The sequence below is a fragment of the Panthera onca genome, chromosome X (assembly GCF_046562875.1).
Source record: "Panthera onca isolate mPanOnc1 chromosome X, mPanOnc1 haplotype 2, whole genome shotgun sequence".
NCBI classification, from domain to species: Eukaryota; Metazoa; Chordata; class Mammalia; order Carnivora; family Felidae; genus Panthera; species Panthera onca.
In genome coordinates this window covers 48538049-48546302 of record NC_138357.1, presented here as the reverse complement: position 1 = coordinate 48546302, position 8254 = coordinate 48538049, and the positions used below count along the sequence as shown (strand labels likewise).

General features: G+C 38.6%; 1 pseudogene; it reads right to left on the bottom strand.

Annotated features, from left to right (window-relative positions):
• Nucleotides 1–201: 201 nt before the first annotated feature.
• LOC145713751 (interferon-stimulated 20 kDa exonuclease-like 2 pseudogene) overlaps nucleotides 202–8254 on the bottom strand; it is a 35448-nt pseudogene continuing 27395 nt past the window's right edge.

Sequence of the window (8254 nt, the reverse complement as noted above, 5' to 3'; positions counted from 1 at the left end):
CTGCCACTTGAAAGTCAAAAGGCCCAACTGGAGCAAAGCACCCTGGGACCTGTAGTTAGCACCATTTAAGATATAAACAGTATAGGGCTGATTCTGACATGGAGCCTTCCACCTTCCACGGGATATTTAACCAGACACAGAACACAACACCTGAGGTGAAATTTCAATCGATATTAAGTCTGGGTGGAAGCTCTCTCTCCCTCACAACTCGAGTTTGCAAAGAGGTGGAGCTGGTAGAGCTGTCCACTGGTCGAAGGCCCTGTTTCTCCTGGGTGCAGTGCTGCTTCTGCCTTCCCACATCACCAGCGTCCCCATTGCCACTAGTCTTTCAGGGGATTCTGGGGCAGGCTGTTCCCACCCGACTTCAGCCAACTCATACAACTTCATGGTGACTTGAGCGTCTTCCACAGAGGAATGTCCACTTTTCCCAATCTGGATGTCCCATTTCAGAAGCTTCTTGGTGAGATGCTTCAGAGACATGGTAGCATTCTCCAGGCAGTCAACCTTCCGTTTGAGGGTTGGGAGGATATGGGAGGTGTTGCAGGTGAGGGATGTAGTGTGGAAGTACTAAAGGGCTTTGAAGTTGTGAATGGGATGCCCCACCACTATGTTTCCTGAGAGTATCTTCAAGATCTGGTTCTGAGTGATCTTAAAGGGTGTATCATTCATCATGCACTGCTTCCAGATGCCACTCTATCTTGTCCGGTAGTCCACGATGTGGCAGGGGGGAAGGATGTACTCATCATAAAGCACATCTCCGTGGTAGTTGACAGTGCTACATCAGGCCAAAGAACTTATATGCCCCTGGGGTCCTGTGCCCACCATCTCACAGTCAATTGCCATCATCTTCTTTGGCATCTTCTAGGATGCTCCAGAGCATTTATTCTCTGAATGAGATTGGGTAGAGTTCCGTAGAGCATTCTTCTGAGTAGGGTTCTTCTGGGGTCCTTACTTCTAGAGGCAAGTTGAGTGGCTCATAATCTTTGGAAGAGCACTCTGGAACTCCCATTTTGGACTTCACTATCAGATCAGGTTCTTTATTTGCTTTGTTTATAATTTGATACATAGGGCTCCGAAATGTCCTAACATACAATTCAGACTCCATCCACCCTTATTTCTATTTTCATTTTCAATGGTCTGTGCAAGGACTGTGCTTTCATAGCATGAAGGTTCTACTAGAGAGGGAGTGTATATGCATGTGTGTCTAGTGGGGAGACAGGGGTTTCCAGATTCTCACAGAGTACATCTTTAAAATGGAGACACAAATGAAAGCATAGTTACAAAATCAGGAGAACACATTCTACACTGATGGAACAGGTTTTCTGAAGCTCATAACTCTACCAAAGAGGAGACAAGTCTTAGGTCTGACACACTGCTGCATTCGTGATTCCATTTCCCTCTAATTAGGAGATGTTGAGATTGTAGTGCTCAGCCAGTTTCTGAGAATTATTATGCTCTTTTTTGTTCCTTCACTAGGACTTTTAGAACCTTAGGGTAGTTGGTAAAAAGAATGTTCATGTATAGCTGATAACATGAAAGGCCTTTATGAGCTCCATGGGAAAGAGACATTTCATATTTAAGAAGAAAAAATTATAAGAGAGGTTTCTTTCTGTCATTTCTCTGACAGTTATGTCTCTCCTGCTGGTAGCTTTTAAGACAAGGAGATTTGTATGAGTTGCCATGAAATTCATTATCATACATTTATGCTCTAAAAATGCAATTTCAACCACTCTTCATGTATGTCACATTTACAATAAGTATCCCAATAAAACTTTATCCACATAAATGACTAATAAGAACTCCAAGTGGGAAAAGAGATGTTTTTTTCATTATCCGATCATATCTCAGAGCTTAGGACAATCATGTTATATAAGCCAAATACAGCCTTCTCATGAGTGACACAATTACCTTTTCATCTAAGAATTCCCACTCCCAGCCAAAAGGCCTTTCCAAGCAAGGTCCATTGGATAAATCAGTTCACAATCCACCCGGCTCTCCAAAGTTTTCATGCTCCTTCATTATGCTGAAGAAACAGCATAAATGTGGGAGTTAGAAATGTAGGGGTCTAGGTTTGGCTCTGTGAGCAATTCATGGCATAACTTTAAAATGGGTCTCAACTTTCTGGTCTACACAATAAGGCAAACAACACTACTTGAACACAGTAACATTCGAGCTTTCTGTTCCAAAAAAGTTTAAATGTGGTAATGAATATTAACATAATTTTAACTGTATAAAATGTAATACAAATACAAGATGAAAATATTCCTTTTAACTCCAGAAAAGAAAGATGATCCAGTGGGGAAAATCATGACTAATTTTCTCTTCTGGAAGATATGCACAAGACCTTTTGTACCATTAAACTATAGCTGTGGAAGCCTTTGATCAATTACCAATTAATTCAGTTCTTCCTCTGGTTTCTCCTCTCTCCCAGCCTTTTTCTCTGTGACGCTCACCTATTAATCTCCCCAATGATAATTTATTTTCTTCTTACATCTAATGCTGCTATTGAGAAGTCTGAGATCAACCTGATTCTTGTTCCTTTGTAGGTGCACCATTTGTTCTTTCAGGACACTTTTAGAATTTTCTCTTTGATTCTCTTAATGTTTATTATAGAGTATCTAGTATAAGTTTTCCTTTTCTCTCCTGTTTGACTCTCTATGACTCTTTACTACATGAAGTCTCTCATTATTCTTCAATTCCAAAACATTTATCTCCATTATTTCTTTTTTTAATATAATTTATTGTCAAGTTAACTAACATACAGTGTATACAGTGTTCTCTGGGCTTCAGGAGTAGATTCCCATGATTCATCGTTTACATACAACACCCAGTGCTCGTCCCAACAAGTGCCCTCCTCAATGCCCATCACCCATTTCCCCTCCCCATCCCGGGCCCCATCAACCCTCAGTTTGTTCTCTGTATTTAAGAGTATCTTACAGTTTGTCTCCCTCTCTGTTTGAAACTATTTTTCCCCTTCCATTACCCATGCTCTTTTGTTAAGTTTCTCAAATTCCACATATGAATGAAAACATATGATATCTTTCTCTGACTGACTTATTTCACTTAGCAAAATATCCTCCAGTTCCATCCACATTGTTGCAAATGGCAAGATTTCATTCTTTCTCATTGCCAAGTAGTGTTCCATTGTATATATAAACCACATCTTCTTTATCCATTCATCAGTTGATGGACATTTGGGCCCTTTCCATAATTTGTCCCTTATTTCTTTTTTTTTTTTAACTAAAATAAAGCCTTTTATTTTTCTTATTCTTTTTTTTTCAATATATGAAATTTATTGTCACATTGGTTTCCATACAACACCCAGTGATCATCCCAAAAGGTGCCCTCCTCAATACCCATCACCCACCCTCCCCTACCTCCCACCCCCCATCAACCCTCAGATTGTTCTCAGTTTTTAAGAGTCTCTTATGCTTTGGCTCTCTCCCACTCTAACCTCTTTTTTTTTTTCTTCCCCTCCCCCATGGGTTTCTGTTAAGTTTCTCAGGATCCACATAAGAGTGAAAACATATGGTATCTGTCTTTCTCTGTATGGCTTATTTCACTTAGCATCACACTCTCCAGTTCCATCCACGTTGCTACAAAGGGCCATATTTCATTCTTTCTCACTGCCATGTAGTACTCCATTGTGTATATAAACCACAATTTCTTTATCCATTCATCAGTTGATGGACATTTAGGCTCTTTCCATAATTTGGCTATTGTTGAGAGTGCCGCTATAAACATTGGGGTACAGGTGCCCCTATGCATCAGTACTCCTGTATCCCTCGGGTAAATTCCTAGCAGTGCTATTGCTGGGTCATAGGGTAGGTCTATTTTTAATTTTCTGAGGAACCTCCACACTGTTTTCCAGAGTGGCTGCACCAATTTCCATTCCCACCAACAGTGCAAGAGGGTTCACGTTTCTCCACATCCTCTCCAGCAGCTATAGTTTCCTGATTTGTTCATTTTGGCCACTCTGACTGGCGTGAGGTGATACCTGAGTGTGGTTTTGATTTGTATTTCCCTGATGAGGAACGACGTTGAGCATCTTTCCATGTGCCTGTTGGCCATCCGGATGTCTTCTTTAGAGAAGTGTCTATTCATGTTATCTCCCCATTTCTTCACTGGGTTATTTGTTTTTCGGGTGTGGAGTTTGGTGAGCTCTTTATAGATTTTGGATACTAGCCCTTTATCCGATATGTCATTTGCAAATATCTTTTCCCATTCCGTTGGTTGCCTTTTAGTTTTGTTGGTTGTTTCCTTTGCTGTGCAGAAGCTTTTTATCTTCATAAGGTCCCAGTAATTCATTTTGGCTTTTAATTCCCTTGTCTTTGGGGATGTGTCAAGTAAGAGATTGCTGCAGCTAAGGTCAGAGAGGTCTTTTCCTGCTTTCTCCTCTAGGGTTTTGATGGTTTCCTGTCTCACATTCAGGTCCTTTATCCATTTTGAGTTTATTTTTGTGAATGGTGTGAGAAAGTGGTCTAGTTTCAACCTTCTGCATGTTGCTGTCCAGTTCTCCCAGCACCATTTGTTAAAGAGACTGTCTTTTTTCCATTGGGTGTTCTTTCCTGCTTTGTCAAAGATGAGTTGGCCATACGTTTGTGGGTCTAGTTCTGGGGTTTCTATTCTATTCCATTGGTCTATGTGTCTGTTTTTGTGCCAATACCATGCTGTCTTGATGATTACAGCTTTGTAGTAGAGGCTAAAGTCTGGGATTGTGATGCCTCCTGCTTTGGTCTTCTTCTTCAAAATTACTTTGGCTATTTGGGGCCTTTTGTGGTTCCATATGAATTTTAGGATGGCTTGTTCTAGTTTTGAGAAGAATGCTGGTGCAATTTTGATTGGGATTGCTTTGAATGTGTAGATAGCTTTGGGTAGTATTGACATTTTGACAATATTTATTCTTCCAATCCATGAGCAGGGAATGTCTTTCCCTTTCTTTATATCTTCTTCAATTACCTTCTTAAGCTTTCTGTAGTTTTCAGCATACAGATCTTTTACATCTTTGGTGAGATTTATTCCTAGGTATTTTATGCTTCTTTGTGCGATTGTGAATGGGATCAGTTTCTTTATTTGTCTTTCTGTTGCTTCATTGTTAAAGAATGCAACTGATTTCCCTACATTGATTTTGTATCCTGTGACTTTGCTGAATTCATGTATCAGTTCTAGTAGACTTTTGGTGGAGTCTATCGGATTTTCCATGTATAGTATCACGTCATCTGCAAAAAGTGAAAGCTTGACCTCATCTTTGCCAATTTTGCTGCCTTTGATTTCCTTTTGTTGTCTGATTGCTGATGCTAGAACTTCCAACACTATGTTAAACAACAGCGGTGAGAGTGGGCATCCCTGTCGTGTTCCTGATCTTAGGGAAAAAGCTCTCAGTTTTTCCCCATTGAGGATGATGTTAGCTGTGGGCTTTTCATAAATGGCTTTTATGATGTTTAAGTATGTTCCTTCTATCCAGACTTTCTCAAGCGTTTTTATTAAGAAAGGGTTATGAATTTTGTCAAAGGCCTTTTCTGCATCGATTGACAGGATCATATGGTCCTTATCTTTTCTTTTATTAATGTGATGCATCACATTGTTTGATTTGCAAATGTTGAACCAGCCCTGCATCCCAGGAATGAATCCCACTTGATCCCTTGTTTCTTAAGGTAGTTACCTCTCCCTATTTTTTATTTTCTCTATTTCTTGGACTGCTTTTATTTGATGTTGGAATTTTACTTCCATCTTCCATATCCTACAGCTTTTCTTTTATATTTTCTATCTCTTTACCTTTTCCTGCTACCTTCTGGGAAAGTTCTTCAATTTTATATTTAACTCACTAATTTGTTCCTTAGCTAAATTTATACTGGTATTAACTTCATCAGTCATATTTTTTAATTTCAATTATTATATTTTTTTATGAATAGAATTTCCACTTACATTCATGACAGATAAACTGGCACGGTCTTTTCTTCTTACCATAAATGACTAGAAAACTGAACAAAATATAGGAGACAATTGTTTTCAGACAATAGACAACAGGCAGTGCAAGACTGCAATTTTTGAAAGAAGGGGAAAAAATGAGATAATCTCTATGATTGTCTCACCTTACTGCCTACAGGCAATTTCTGGACAACAGCATAGGGATGGAAAGTCCAAGCACAACATAGTGATCTTGCTGATTTGAAGAGTCAGAGATCAGAATTCAGGGAGGCTGAGGCAGCTACAATTAGTGGAACAGAGAAGTGGAGAGGAGAGAGCTATGCAAAGAAAGAACTCTACAAATTGGCTTAGCAACACCCTTGAATCTTTGATACGTACTGAGCTCTGCATGCATAAAGCAAAATTCCTATGAGAATGGGCAAAGAACAACTCCTGGGGAATGAACAATTCCTAGAGCTCATACACGACTAGGGAATGATTGATTTCCAGCCAGCCATAGCAGACAAATATTGAGAATCAAGAAATTTAAGTAGAGACCCCAGGATGATGACACTTTAGTGTGGGCTAGTCTAGCCCTTCAACAAAGGCTATCCTAGGCCTACCATAACAAAACTTATCAACAATCCTTGAAAATTTGAAGCTGATATGAAACTGACTTAACTGCTTCCCAAAACAAAATTCAACATTCTCTAAAATAAAAGTAAAATCCAGGCTCTCAACAATAAAACTTTCACAATATCCAGCAACCAATTAAAAAAACTACTAAACAAATGAAGAAGCAGGAAAATATGACCTATAACCCGGAGAAATATCAGGCAACATAAAAAGACACAGAAATGACAGAGAGGATGGAATTAGCAGACAAAAATTTAGAATAACTCTTAAAATATTAAGGTTAAAGCTTAAAGAAGTGTCAAAGGTTAAAGTAAAATATTGAAGTAATTAGGAAAGAAATGGAAAGTATAAGAAAGAACCAAATGAAAGTGTTAGAGGTGGCTATATAATATTTGAAATGGAAATTTCACTGGGTATGATTGACAGCAAATTAGACACTGTGGAAAATGAGTAAATTTGAGGACATAGCAGTGGGAACTATCCAAATCGAAGCCCAAGAAGAAGAAAAAAATGAGGGGCGCCTGGGTAGCTCAGTCAGTTAAGTGTCTGACTTTGGCTCAGATCATGATCTCACAGTCCATGCATTCAAGCCCCATGTCATGTTCTGTGCTCACAGCTCAGAGCCTGGAGCCTGCTTTGGATTCTGTGTCTTCCTCTCTTTCTTCCCCTCCCCTGCTTGCACTATGTCTCCTCTCTCTTTCTCCTTTCTCTTTCTCTATTAAAAAAATTTTTTGTAAATAGAAGGAGAAAAAATGTGAGAAAAGATGAGCACAGCCTCAGTGGCATGTGGGTCAATATCAAATAGTGTAACCTATAAGCAATTGGAGTCCCAGAATGGAAGGTTCAGAGAAAATACTTGAAGAAATAATGGCTGAAAGTTTTCCAATTTGATAACTGTGAATTCACAGACCCCAAAAATTCCACAAGACTAAGCAATATAAAGTCAAAGAAAAACATGTATAGGCATACCATAATCAATATGCTGAAAACTGATACAGGAAAATCCTAAATGCAGTTAGAGGAAGAAAAAGAATACCTTATATATAAGGGAATAAAGATAAGAATGAATACTGACTTCTTTTCAGAAAGAATATAACCTGGAAAAGAATTCTATATCCAAGGGGGGAGAAACTTCAAAAATAAAGACCAAAGGAATAACTTTGCCAGGCAAATGAAAGCTGAGAGAATTTGTCACCAGCAAACCTGCACAAAAGGAAATATTAGACCCAGTGCCCAGATCTTGGTTTCTAATATCATTCTGCAATAAAAGAAACAAGGACTCTTTGTAGAAATGGAAGACTCTAAGGCTGCAGATGGGAGTAGACAAGATGAGCTGGGAGCATCTTGTAATACCAGAAAGTAAGGAAGTGTTAAAAAAAGAAAAAATGATAGGGTCATGTCAAAGAGACACAGCAATCAACTAAAAGAGCTCCCAGTGGCCAAAGTTGGAATTATGTGAAAAAGAAAATAAATTAGTATTAGATTATAACCCAAATTATAAAACAAATATCCATAAATCCATATTGGTATAAATAAAAGATTTAGTAAACAAATAGAGGATAATATACCCATAATAAACCTCCTATATATTATAATTTCAAATAAATTAGGTATTGTCTCTGTTCGAGGAGGTAGAGCATAAATTCCACTCCTCAAATGTGGGTTGCACAAAATAACTCCATTCCAAAGAGAACAGTATGGAAAAAGAGGA